This window comes from Arachis duranensis, chromosome 1, assembly GCF_000817695.3.
Source record: "Arachis duranensis cultivar V14167 chromosome 1, aradu.V14167.gnm2.J7QH, whole genome shotgun sequence".
NCBI classification, from domain to species: Eukaryota; Viridiplantae; Streptophyta; class Magnoliopsida; order Fabales; family Fabaceae; genus Arachis; species Arachis duranensis.
In genome coordinates, this window is record NC_029772.3 from 83,675,337 (window position 1) to 83,689,988 (window position 14,652).

General features: G+C 39.7%; 1 non-coding gene across 1 annotated transcript; it reads left to right on the forward strand.

Annotated features, from left to right (window-relative positions):
- The first annotated feature begins 13,161 nt into the window (after positions 1-13,161).
- Positions 13,162-13,265, forward strand: LOC127742883 (small nucleolar RNA R71). Its single transcript, XR_008004246.1, has one exon. It is a non-coding gene; the product is annotated as a small nucleolar RNA R71 (small nucleolar RNA).
- Positions 13,266-14,652: the final 1,387 nt, after the last annotated feature.

Sequence of the window (14,652 nt, forward strand, 5' to 3'; positions counted from 1 at the left end):
CGTGTGCACGGACACCCTTAAGCACCCCCTCTATTCCCAGCACGCGCACAGGCTGTGCGTGGGAACACCACCTTGCCCTTCCTATGCGTCCGCACACCATGCTTGCGGCCGCACGTGTGCTCCTTTAAAAAAAACCCTTCATGCGTGCGCATAGAGCTGAGTGCACGCATAGCAAAGAATCAACCCTCTGGCCGCAGTGCACGCACAGGCTGTGCGTGTGCACCCAGCCCCTTCCCTCCTTTTGTGTGAGCGCACACCCTTTGTGTGCCCGCACAGGTCGCGTTACACCTTCTACACGCAGCGTCCGCATAACCCTGTGCACGCACATAACCCCTTCTTTCTCCCTGTGTGCGTCTACACAGGTCCCTTTTCGAACGTTAATTCGAAAAGGGGGAGTGTCGCGCTTCAGTTTCCAAAACACACCCCTTTCTTCTTCTTTTCTTCTCCCTGAACCCACACCACCACCCAAACCCCTCTTAGCCTTCCATCCCCCTCTCTCTCTCTCTCTCTCTCTCTCTCTCTCTCTCTCTCTCTCTCTCTCTCTCTCTTCCTTCTTCCTTTCTCTCTCTCTTCTCTATTTCCTTCTCTTCTCTTCTCCCTGTCTCCGCCACATCGCCACCGCCAGCTCTAGGCCGCGCCTCTCTGTTCCAGTGAGTAGCAACAGCTGCGGCGGACCCCTGTGCTGCTGCTCCCCTTTCTGTCTCGCTCAACCTTCTTGGTACACGAAATCTTGAGTTTAAACTTCTCTCACAACTCCGTGCAGTTGACTAGCAAGTGCACTGGGTCATCCAAGTAATACCTTACGTGAGTAAGGGTTGATCCCACGGAGATTGTCGGCTTGAAGCAAGCTATGGTCATCTTATAAATCTCAGTCAGGTTGGTGGAAATTTCAGATAAGCGTATGGAGGTAGTTTGTTCCCTCTGAGCCTCTGCTTTTCTATTGTCCTTGATAAACCACTATTTTATGGTTTATATTGTATTTAATTGAGTGGTTTTATCAAGCTTTTCACCCACTTATTCATATGATTTGCATGATTTATATTTCCTTCCTAAAATTATTACATGATTGAAAACCTACTTCCTAGAGACTTTTAATTAGATATTTTAATTCTCTTTTATTCCATTCGATGCCGTGATCTGTATGTTAAGTGTTTCAGGCTTTATAGGGCATGAATAAGTGGCAGATTGGAAAGGAAGCTTGCAAAAATGGAAGGAATACAAGAAATTAAGGAGATGACCAGCGAGAAGTTACGCGGCCGCATGACTCACGCGACCGCGCAGAAGAGAGGAAATCACAGTGACGCGGTCGCATGGCTCACGCGACCGCGTGGATTGGAAAAACACGAACGACGCGAATGCGTAGATGACGCGCACGCGTGATACGAAAAAGCTAAGTGACGCGATCGTGTGGACGACGCGGACGCGTGACGTGCGCGATTTGCAGAATTACAAAAGTCACTGACAGAGATTCTGGACCGCATTTCAACCCAGTTTTCGGCCAATAAACACAGATTAAAGTCAGGGAAAATGCAGAGACTCATCATGCTTTCATAATTCACTTTTCACAATTTAGATGTAGCTTTTAGAGAGAGAGGTTCTCTCCTCTCTCTTAGGATTAGGATTTAGGATTTCTTTTAGTCATTAGGATTGTTTCTTCATACCAGGTTCAATAACTTATGTTTCTCTTCTACTTTTATTTACTCTGATGCTTTCGTTTGTATCTGATTTGTTGCCCAATTGGCTTATGAACTTTTCATGTTAGGATTGATTCTCTTATTTAATATACATTATTGAGATGTTTTTAGATATATGATTTTAATTTAGCTTTCTACATTCTTGGCTTTGGTTGATTAATTGGTAACTCTTGAGTTGTCAAACTCATTGTTGACTGAAAATTGAAACTCTTTAAGAATTAATTCAAGTTCCAATAACTCTAGCCTTTCCCAAGGAAAGACTAGGACCTGAGGAATTAAAAATTAATTCATCCACTTGACTTACCTTCATAGTTAGAAGTTGACTTAGTGGGAGAAAAATCCAATTCTCATCACAATTGATAAGGATAACCGGGATAGGACTTCTAGTTTCTCACACCTTGCCAAGAGTTTATTTTATAGATATTTATTTATTTCACTTATCATTTATCATACTTGTTCCTCATTCTCAAAACCCCCAATTTACAAAACTCATAACCAATAATAAGAACATACCTCCCTACAATTCCTTGAGAAGACGACCCGGGGTTTAAATACTTCAGTTATCAATTTATTTAGGGGAGTGTTACTTGTGACAACCAAAACGTTTGTAAGAAAGGTTGATTGCTTGGTTTAGTAACTATACTTACAACGAGAGTTTACTATAACTTCTAAACCATCAATCTTCAGTTCTTCAAAATGGCACCGTTGCCGGGGAATTACAAACGTGTGCCTTATTATTGGTTATTGTAAATATTTTTCAAAAAAAATATTTTTTTCTTTTACTTGTTTATTTGTTTTCTCTCTTCCCTCTTATTTCTGATAGCTATTATGAATTCTCACCCCTCTCGCTTTGAGTTTGGTTCTAATTTTGTTGAAGGAATGGAAGCTATAACAGGACTATGCATCAAGGTCTAAGCAATCAAAGATGGATGGAGCCACGAGGATCTGATCACCCCTTTAGGCAACAACATCCTCCTAGATATCATGGACGGAGACCATTCTATAATGCATACCAAGATGATAGATATGGTGGACCCCTTTGTAGTTACCAACAAGCCCCATCATATGCCAATGAACCACCTCCTCAACATAGTTTTGAACCACCACACTCACAAGCCCCTTTCCATAATTCACCTCCATATGACCCCAATCCTTGTCCACCACACCAACCACCATATGAACCATACCCAGAACCACCACCTCAATATACACCATCTCCATATCCTTATCAAGAGGAACCATCTCCGTGTTATGAACCTTTTCTTCCAACAAATGAACCCTCCTATCCACCCCAAACCTCCATGGAGAAAGCATTTGCCGATCTAAACTCTGCTATACAAGCTCTCACCGCCCAAATCGGACCACCAAATACCCCCAATATTCAACCCTCAAGCTCCAATGCACTTCCATCTCAACCACATAATGATCCACCCATCCCATCACCACCATCCATGGAAGAGCACCAACATCCATCAATCCAAGAGCAACATGATCCCACTGATACTATTGACATGGAACAAGAGAGAGAGGATCATCTTCGCGAATCCATACTTCATCAGGAGCTAGAGGAGGCACTAAAGGTGAAAGTAGTAGAGACCCTTGAAGTTGACAGCGCAATTGAAGAACTAGTGAAAGAAGACAACAAGGAGGATTTTGTACTTGAAGGTGAAGAAATAGTTGAACAGAAAATCATCAAGGATGAATATGATTTCATACTTAAACACCTGGATCAAGCAATAAATCGATTACCTTTCCGATGTTCGGACATTCAAAGAACCCCCATGGCTTCATGTGGAGAATCCACTGAAGAACGTAGCAAGAAGGAGAAGTTAGGCACTCCGGTGGATAGTGAGCAGCACGATTTGGTATTGGAACAAGTGAAGGAAGCCGAAATTATTGAAGAAAAAGAGGAGGCAGTGATTGAAGACTTAGGAGATGCTGAACCTCTATGGGAAAGTCAAGTTATAGAGCCTCCTTCAAAGACGTTTGAAACTGATGTTGATGAAGGTGTACAACCTCCAAGGCATCTCATGGTTGAAGACTTTGAAGGGGATGATCAAGAGATGGATTCAATCATTGATGAATTCTTATCTACATTTGAATCCTCTTCCATTGGACTTGATATGGAGTTTAAAGAAGAAGAAGCACAACTTCCCATGCTCTTGGTAAGCAATGAAGAAAAGATTAAAGTAGAAGAAGGCTACCAAGAGGAAGAGGTTGAAATTAAAGAAGCTTGCAAAGAGGTGGTAGTTGTCAAAGAAGAACACAAAGGAGTAGTGCTTGCAAGTTCATTAGAAACCCTTCCCCCTAAGTTGCCATCATCCTTCACAACATTCAAGTGGGTAAAATTCATATCCCTTAGCTTTCTAATTCCACTTGAATATGGGCTACTGGAGACGGATGGTCAACTTAGAGCTCTTTGCGGCATTAAGCATAAGAGGGAGATGGTCCATGGAAGAAGTTATCAAGCAAGGTTCAACATGGTTGTGTGCTCAACATTTAAATGCAAAGGTTGGTGTAGAGCTCAACTGAATGGGTCTAGGAAGTTGTCTGGTTGCTTCAGTGAGAATTCAGACTGCTTGCCACCCGGATGGAATAATATTGCTCAACAAGAAGACGGGTGCAAAAGCAAGATTTGGGACCCCAGAATTCAAACTCGAAATCAATACTCTTAGGGCCTTGTCACTTGTTTTAGTTTGCTTGAAGGCTTTCTGCGCCTAGTTTGGGATCCCGGAGGCTATGGGAATTCCAAACACTGGTGGAGATTTCTGGACGAATTCAAGCACAAGCCACCATAGCAGGAAGCTCATCAAATGTCCAACTTAAGGACTTTAACTAAAAGTGCTAGGTGGGAGACAACCCACCATGGTATTATCGTTCCTCTTTCAGTTTTAATTCTAGTCTATTTTGTTTGTTTATGAATTTTGATTGAACCTGGAATCATGCATACTTGCATAGCATTCATATTAAGCATTGCATTCTACATACTGCATTATAAAATAAATTTGCCCGCGACGCGACAGCGTCGCTGATGCGTCCGTGTCGCAGGTGCATTAATGAGAAAAGAAAAGTGAACAGAGAGTCACGTGAGAGCGTGGCTGGAGGTGTGCCTTTGGCACAAATTGATCCACGCGACCACGTCGCTGACGCGTTCGCGTCATGTGGGAAAAATGCCTCCCACGCGTCCGCGTCACCCACGCGAACGCGTGCCTCAAATTTGACGTAAAAAGGGTGCATAGCCAAAAGTTATGCTGGAGTGGTGCTGGATTAGTTCTAGACGCACAATCCCTGCCACGCGAACGCATGCCTCACGCATCCGCGTCATATTCCAATATTGGCCACTCACGCGATCGCATGACCCATGCGATCGCGTCACCCATATTTTGGCAAAATAAGATTTTTGAATAGAGAGTTGTGCGAGCGTGAGGCTGCCCTCGCGCCAGTCGCATAAAACGAGTCACGCGTCAGCGTGACCGACGCGACCGCGTCGATTAACTTAAAGCGCAAGTCGCGCGAACACGTCCCCCACGCGTCCGCGTCGTTTGCGCCTCACAACTTATCCAGATCAGCCAAATATCTTATCTTATCTTCCCCAAATCTAAATCTTTTCTTTCCCTTCTTATTTCTTTCTTCCTTTCTTTCTTTTTCTTTCTTTTTTCTTTTAATTGGTGTTGGAATTTTATTTGGGTCATTATTTTGCTTGTGGATTGTTAAGAAATTATTTGACAATTATATATCATTTTTTTAAGGGTGCTTGCATGTTCAATTTAATACTTTTCATACCTTATTTAATATGCATGCTTTGTGTTTGTGAAAAAGCCCGTATGGCATTGTGCATCCTTCATTATTCTTTTCTTCTACTCTAATGCCTGTTTTTCAAAATACCCTTTCCAATATTTTATTAATTAAATATAATTGTCAATACAAACTTTATTGTTAGTTTCTCACGACTAATAATACATTACGGCTTTTAATGCTTGATTTACGCTACTCATGCCTTTGCCAGCATGCCAATATACATCTTGCATTTAATTGCCTCAATTTATCATGCCCTGTTTCCATTGCTGTCCTAATTTCATGGAGTCGCGACCATGTGTTAACGACATTCTTCTTTATTTCGGCATGATTCTTACTAGTACTGCCCTCTTTTTTGCTCTATCCCTTTGACTTCATGTCCCTTTCTCTTCTCCCTTTTTCAAGCTGGCCACCAGAACGGGTAAAGAGAACGCCTCTACATCGAGCAACAGCTGAGGAACCACAACCCCTGCCACCTGCACATCTCAGCATGCACCGAGGATGGTGCAATCTTTAAGTGTGGGGAGGTCGATACCGATCTCCACGGGTTAGTTAGTCCTTTCTCAACACCAATTTTTGTTTTTCATTGTTGCATTTGCATGTTTGATTGCATGTCTGTTTTATTTGTGCATATTTTACCACTTGGTTGAAGTAATATTTTCTTTTTCAAGAAACATTTTATAGTATTTCACTAATTTAAATTAAAAACTTTTTGAAAAACTTGTTTGAAGAAATATTATTTTGGAACATGATTTAGAGCTCGAACACACAAAACCAGTGAGATTTTGAGCCTATTTGATTGGTTGCATTCTATCAACCAATATTTTATGGTTTATATTGTATTTAATTGAGTGGTTTTATCAAGCTTTTCACCCACTTATTTATATGATTTGCATGATTTATATTTCCTTCCTAAAATTATTACAAGATTGAAAACCTATTTCCTAGAGACTTTTAATTAGGTATTTTAATTCTCCTTTATTCCATTCGATGCCATGATCTATGTGTTAAGTGTTTCAAGCTTTATAGGGCATGAATGAGTGGGAGATTGGAAAGGAAGCTTGCAAAAATGGATGGAATACAAGAAATTAAGGAGATGACCAGCGAGAAGTGACGCGACCGCGCGGAAGAGAAGAAATCGTATTGACGTGGCCGCTTGGCTCACGCGACCGCGCGGATTGGAAAAGCACGAATGACGCGAATGCGTGGACGATGCTAATGCGTGGACGACGCGCACGCGTGATACGAAAAAGCTAAGTGACGCGATCGCGTGGACGACGCAGACGCGTGACATGCGCGATCTGCAGAATTACAAAAGTCACTGACAGAGATTCTGGGCCGTATTTCAACCCAGTTTTTGGCCCAGAAACACAGATTAAAGTCAGGGAACATGCAGAGACTCATCATTCTTTCATAATTCACTTTTCACAATTTAGATGTAGCTTTTAGAGAGAGAGGTTCTCTCCTCTCTCTTAGGACTAGGATTTAGGATTTCTTTTAGTCATTAGGATTGTTTCTTCATACCAGGTTCAATAACTTATGTTTCTCTTCTACTTTTATTTACTCTGATGCTTTCGTTTGTATCTGATTTGTGTTGCCCAATTTGCTTATGAACTTTTCATGTTAGGATTGATTCTCTTATTTAATATACATTATTGAGATGTTTTCAGATATATGATTTTAATTTAGCTTTCTACATTCTTGGCTTTGGTTGATTAATTGGTAACTCTTGAGTTGTCAAACTCATTGTTGACTGAAAATTGAAACTCTTCAAGAATTAATTCGAGTTCCAATAACTCTAGCCTTTCCCAAGGAAAGACTAGGACCTGAGGAATTAAAAATTAATTCATCCACTTGACTTACCTTCATAGTTAGAAGTTGACTTAGTGGGAGAAAAATCCAATTCTCATTACAATTGATAAGGATAACCGGGATAGGAGTTCTAGTTTCTCACACCTTGCCAAGAGTTTATTTTATAGATATTTATTTATTTCACTTATCATTTATCATACTTGTTCCTCATTCTCAAAACCCCCAATTTACAAAACTCATAACCAATAATAAGAACATACCTCCCTGCAATTCCTTGAGAAGACGACCCGAGGTTTAAATACTTCGGTTATCAATTTATTTATAGGTGTGTTACTTGTGACAACCAAAATGTTTGTAAGAAAGGTTGATTGCTTGGTTTAGTAACTATACTTACAACGAGAGTTTACTATAACTTCTAAACCATCAATCTTCAGTTCTTCAGTCCTCATCCAATCTTGCGTAATCCCTTCCATGGCAAGCTGTATATTGGTGGATCACTGTTGTCAATTGCTACCATCTGTCCTTTCAGTGAAAACATGTCTGCTACGGTTTCCCGCATGGCTAATTAGCTGTCGGTTCTCGATTCCATTGATTCTTTTGCACACTGTCACTGCACCCAACAGTCACGAGTTTGAAGCTCGTCACAATCATCCCATCCCAGATCCTACTCGGAATACCACAGACAAGGTTTAGACTTTCTGGATCTCAAGAATGCTGCCAATTGATTCTAGCTTATACCACGAAGACTCTGATCTCACAGAATGGAAGGCTCTGTTGTCAGGAGAGGCAACCATGTGTCGTGAACCAGGAGGCCAAGAGATACACACTCAAGCCCTTGCAGATAGAACGATGGTGGTTGTCAGGCACGCGTTCATAAGGGAGGATGATGATGAGTGTCACGGATCATCACATCCATCAGATTAAAGTACCGGTGAATATCTTAGAACAAGAATAAGCGTGAATTGAATAGGAAAACAATAGTACTTTGCATTAACTCATGAGGAACAGCAGAGCTCCACACCTTAATCTATGAGGTGTAGAAACTCCACCGTTGAAAATACATAAGTGATGAAGGTTCAGGCGTGGCCGAATGGCCAGCCCCCAAAACGTTATCAAGAGATCAAAAGTGATCCAAAGATAGTCTCAAAAATGATCTAAAGATATGAATACAATAGTAAAAAGTGCTATTTATACTAAACTAGTGAACTAGGTTTACAGAAAATGAGTAATTAAGTGTAGATAGTGCAGAAATCCACTTCTGGGGCCCATTTGGTGTGTGTTTGGGTTGAGCATTGAAGCTTTCACGTGCATAGGCTCTTCTTGGAGTTTAAACGCCAGTTTTGGTGCCAGTTTGGGTATTTAACTCCAGCTTTTGTGCCAGTTCTGGCGTTTTACGCCAGAAAAAGGTCTTTGGTGGGCGTTTTGACGCCAATTTGGGCCATCAAATCTCGGGCAAAGTATGGAGTATTATTCATTGCTGAAAAGCCCAAGATGTCTACTTTCGAATGTGATTGAGAGCGTGACAATTGGGCCTCTGTAGCTCCAGAAAATCCACTTTGAGTGAAGGAAGGTCAGAATCCAACAACATCTTCAGTCCTTTCTCAGCTCCTGAATCAGATTTTTGCTCAGGTCCCTCAATTTCAACCAAAAAATACCTGAAATCACAGAAAAACATACAAACTCATAGTAAAGTCTAGAAATGTGATTTTTGCATAAAAACTAATAAAAATATACTAAAAAGTAACTAAAACATATTAAAAACTATGTAAAAACAATGCCAAAAAGCATATAAATTATCCGCTCATCACAACACCAAACTTAAATTGTTGCTTGTCCCCGTGTAACTAAAAACAAAATAGGATAAAAAGAAGAGAATATACAATAAATCTCAAAATATCAATGAAACTTAGTCCCAATTAGATGAGCGTGGCTAGTAGCTTTTTGCCTCTGAACAATTTTGGCATTTGACTTTATCCTTTGAAGTTCAGAATGATTGGCATCCATTAGGAACTCAGAATTTAGATAGTGTTATTGATTCTTGAACACAGCTACTTTATGAGTCTTGGCCGTGACCTTAAGCACTTTATTTTCCAGTATTACCACCGGATACATAAATGCCACAGACACATAACTGGGTGAACCCTTTCAGATTGCGACTCAGCTTTGCTAAAGTCCCCAGTTAAAGGTGTCCAGAGTTCTTGAGCACACTCTTTTTGCTTTGGATCACGACTTTAACCACTCAGTCTCAAGCTTTTCACTTGGACCTTCATGCCACAAGCACATGGTGAGGGACAGCTTGATTTAGCCGCTTAGGCTAGGATTTTGTTCCTTTGGGCCCTCCTATCCATTAATGCTCAAAGCCTTGGATCCTTTTTACCATTGCCTTTTGGTTTTAAGGGCTATTGGCTTTTTCTGCTTGCTTTTTCTCTTTTTTTTTTCTTTTTTTGGCCACTTTTTTTTTCGCAAGCTTTGTTATTCACTACTTTTTCTTGCTTCAAGAATCAATTTTATGATTTTTCAAATCATCAATAACATTTATCTTTTTCATCATTCTTTCAAGAGCCAACTAATTTAACATTCATAAACTTCACTATCTAAAATATGCACTGTTCAAGCATTCATTCAGAAAATAAAAAGTATTGCCACCATATCAAAATAATTAAACTAATTTCAAGATAAAATTTGAAATTCACGTACTTCTTGTTCTTTTGTAATTAGGAACATTTTACATTTAAGAAAGGTGAAGGATTTATGGGACATTCATAGCTTTAAGGTATAGACACTAGACACTAATGATCATGTAATGAAAACATAGACAAATATAAAGCATAAAAAATCGAAAAACAGAAAAATAAGAACAAGGAAATTAAAGAACGGGTCCACCTTAGTGATGGCGGCTAGTTCTTCCTCTTGAAAATCTTATGGAGTGCTTAAGCTCCTCAATATCTCTTCTTTGCCTTTGTTGCTCCTCCCTAATGGCTCTTTGGTCCTCTCTAATTTCATGGAGGATAATGGAGTGCTTTTGGTGCTCCATTCTTAGTGCTTTTGATGCTCCTATCCTTAGTTGCTCCCAATAGTTGTGTGGAGGAAAATGTATCCCTTGAGGCATCTCAGGGATTTCTTGATGAGGGAATTCCTCATGCTCTTGTTGAGGTCCATAAGTGGGCTCTTTTGTTTGCTCCATCCTCTTTCTAGTGATGGGCTTTTGAGATGAATTTCTGCATCTCTCATGACTTGGAGTTGGAAGCAACTGCCTTCCCTTTTCCTCTTCCTAGAGGTTTCTCCGACCTTAGGTGCCATTAATGGTTATGAAAAAATAAAAAGCAATGCTTTTTCCCACACCAAACTTAAAAGGTTTGCTCGTCTTCGAGCAAAAGAAGAAAGAAAGGAGGAGAAGAAGAAGGAAAGTGGGAGATGGAGGCTTTAGAGGGTTCGGCCAAGGGTGGTTATGAGTGTATGTGATGTGTGAAAATGAAGGAGTAAGGAGGGGTATTTATAGGGTAAGAGAGGGAGTTGGTTCGTGTGAGAAGGGGTGGGTTTGGGAGGGAAATAGTTTGAATTTGAGTAGGTGGGGGTAGGTGGGTTGTATGATGGGTTTATGAGAATTAGGGAATGGATGTGAGTGGTAAGGAGAATATGGGGAAGAGTGTTATTGGAATGTGTGAAGAAGAGAGAGAGTGAGTTGAGGTAGGTGGGGATCTTGTGGGGTCCACAGATCTTGAGGTGTCAAGAATTTTGCATCCCTGCACCTTACTGGCATTAAACGCCCTCTATGTGCCTTTCTGGTGTTTAAACGCCGGGCTGATGCCCATTTTTGGCATTTAAACGCCAGTCTGCTGCCCTTTTCTGGCGTTTAAACGCCTAGAAAGGTGCCAGACTGGGCGTTTAAACGCCCATTTTTGTACCTTTACTGACGTCTAAACGCCAGTTTGCCTACCAGTTCTGGTGTTTAAACACCTAGAATAGTGCCAGGCTGGGCGTTAAACGCCCATTTTGGTATCCTTACTGGCGTTTAAATGCCAGTAAGCTCGTCCTCCAGGGTGTGCCATTTTTTATGCTGTTTTTGATTTTTCTTTAATTTTTGCAGTTGTATTTGTGACTCCACATGAACATAATCATGATCCTAAATAAAACATAAAATAACATAGATAAATAAAATAAAATTGGGTTGCCTCCCAATAAGAGCTTCTTTAATGTCAATAGCTTGACAGTGAGCTCTTTTAGAGCTTCACAGATGTTCAGATCATGATTGTAGCCTCCGAACACCAAACTTAGAGTCTGAGTGTGGGGGCTCTATTTGACTCTGTACTGAGAGAAGCTTTTCATGCTTCTTCTCCATGTTTATAGAAGAAGATCCTTGAGCCTTAAACACAAGGTAGTCCTCATTCAATTGAAGGACTAACTCTCCTCTATCCACATCAATCACAGCCTTTGATGTGGCTAGGAAGGGTCTTCTAAGGATGATGAATTAATCCTCATCCTTCCCAGTGTCTAGGATTATGAAGTCAGTAGGGATGTAAAGGCCTTCAACCTTTACCAAGACATCCTCTACAAGTTCATAAGCCTATTTCTTTGATTTGTCTACCATCTCTAGTGAGATTCTTGTAGCTTGTACCTCAAAGATCCCTAGTTTCTCCATTACAGAGAGTGGCATGAGGTTTACACTTGACCCTAGGTCACACAGAGCCTTCTCAAAGGTTATGGTGCCTATGTTGCAAGGTATTAAGAACCTTCCGGGATCCTCTTTCTTTTGAGGTAACTTCAGCTGAACCAATGCACTTAGTTCATTGATGAGCAATGGAGGTTCATCCTCCCTAGTCTCATTACCAAATAATTTGGCATTCAGCTTTATGATTCTCCTAGATATTGAGCAACTTGCTCTTCAGTAATATTTTTGTCCTCTTCAGAGGAAGAATATTCGTCAGAGCTCATGAATGGTAATAGTAGGTTCAGTGGAAGCTCTATGGTCTCTAGATGAGCCTCAGATTCCTATGGTTCCTCAATAAGGGACTCCTTGTTGGCCAGTGGACGTCCCATGAGGTCTTCCTCACTGGGAATCACTGCCTTTCCCTCCTTTACAGGTTTGGCCATATTGGACGTGTAGATGGCCTTGCACTCTCTTTTTGGGTTCTCTTCTGTATTGCTTGGGAGAGTGCTAGGAGGAGTTTCAGTAACTCTTTTACTCAGCTGCCCCACTTGTCCCTCCAAATTTCTGATGGAGGACCTTATTTTATTCATGAAACTAAAAGTGGCCTTAGATAGATCAGAGACTATGTTTGCTAAGCCAGAGAGGCTCTGCTCAGCATTCTCTGTCTGTTGCTGAAAGGATGATGGAAAAGGTTTGCTATTGCCAAACCTATTTCTCCCACCATTATTGTAATTGAAGCCTTATTGAGGCTTCTGTTGATCCTTCCATGAGAAATTTGGATGATTCCTCCATGAAGAATTATAGGTGTTTCCATAGGATTCTCCTATGTAATTCACCTCTTCCATTGCAGGATTCCCAGGGTCTTAAGCTTCTCCTTCAGAGGAGGCTTCTTTAGCACTGCCGGATGCAGCTTTCAATCCAGTCAGATTATAAGAAATTGTATTGACTTACTGAGTCAATATTTTGTTCTAAGCCAATATGGCATTCAGAGTATCAATCTCAAGAAGTCCTTTCTTCTGAGTCACCCCATTATTCACAGGATTCCTTTTAGAAGTGTACATGAACTGGTTATTTGAAACCATCTCAATAAGTTCCTTGGCTTTTGCAGGTGTTTTCAGATGAAGAGATCCACCAGCAGAGTGGTCTAATGACATCTTGGATAACTAAGACAGACCATCATAGAATATACATATGATGCTCCATTCTGGAAACATGTCAGAAGGACACCTTTTGGTTAATTGCTTGTATCTTTCCCAAGCTTCATAGAGGGATTCACCTTCCTTCTGTTTGAAGGTTTGGACATCCACTCTAAGCTTACTAATCTTTTGAAGTGGAAAGAATTTGGTCAATAAAGCATTGACTAACTTGTCCCAAGAGTTCAGGCTTTCTCTAGATTGTGAGTCTAACCATGTCATAGCTCTGTCTCTCACAGCAAAGGGGAAAAGCATAAGTTTGTAGACCTTGGGATCAACCCCATTGGTCTTAATAGTATCACAGATCTACAAGAATTCAGATAAAAAATGATGAGGATCTTCTAATGGAAGTCCATGAAACTTGCAGTTCTGCTACATTAGAGAAATTAATTGAGGCTTAAGCTCAAAGTTGTTTGCTCCAATGGCAGGAATTGAGATGCTTCTTCCATAGAAGTTGGAAGTTGGTGCAGCATAGTCACCAAGCATCTTCCTTGCATTGTTGTTATTATTTTCGGCTGCCATGTCTTCTCTTTTTTTGAAAATTTCTGTCAAGTCCTCTCCAGAGAGTTGTGCTTTAGCTTCTCTTAGCTTCCTCTTCAGAGTCCTTTTAGGTTCAGGATCGGCTTCAACAAGCATATCCTTATCCTTGTTCCTGCTCATGTGAAAAAGAAAAGAACAGAAAAGAAGATGAATCCTCTATGTTACAGTATAGAGAATCTTTTATGTGAGTAGAAGAAGAGAAGAAGAGAAGAATGAGGTAGAGAGAAAATAAAGAGAATTCGAACACAGAAAGGGAGAGAGGGTTCGAATTTTAAGAAGGAGAGCAGTGTTAGTAAATAAATAAATAAATAGAAAGAGATGAGAGAGAGAAAATTCGAATATTAAATAAAAAAAGGGAAAAATATTTTTATTTTTATTTTAAATATTAGTTAGTATTCAAAAATTAAGAAAGGAATAAAACAAAATTAGAGTTTAAAATAATTAGTTAATTAAAAAGATTTTTGAAAAAGTTGTTAGTGGTTTTTGAAAGTTGGAGAGAGAAAAAAGTAGTTAGGTGGTTTTGAAAAAGATAAGAAATGGTAAATTTTTTTAAAATCAAATAAAAAGTCAAGTAGTTAATTGAAAAAGATTTGAAAATCAATCTTGAAAAGATAGGAAGTTAGAAAAGATTTTGAAATTGAATTTTAAAAAGATGTGATTGAAAATTTATTTTGAAAAAGATTTGAAAAGGAAATTAAAAAAGATTTGATTTTTGAAATTAAAGTTGATTACTTGACTAACAAGAAACTAAAAGATATGATTCTAGAATTTAAAGATTGAACCTTTCTTAACAAGAAAGTAACAAACTCGAAATTTTTGAATCAAAACATTAATTGTTAGTAAAGTAATCGAAAATATGAGTTTGAAATTAAGAAAAAGATTTTGATTTTTGAAAAAGTTTTAATTTTTGAAAAAGTTTTGAAAAGATTTGATTTTTAAATTGAAAATTTGACTTCACTCATAAGAAACA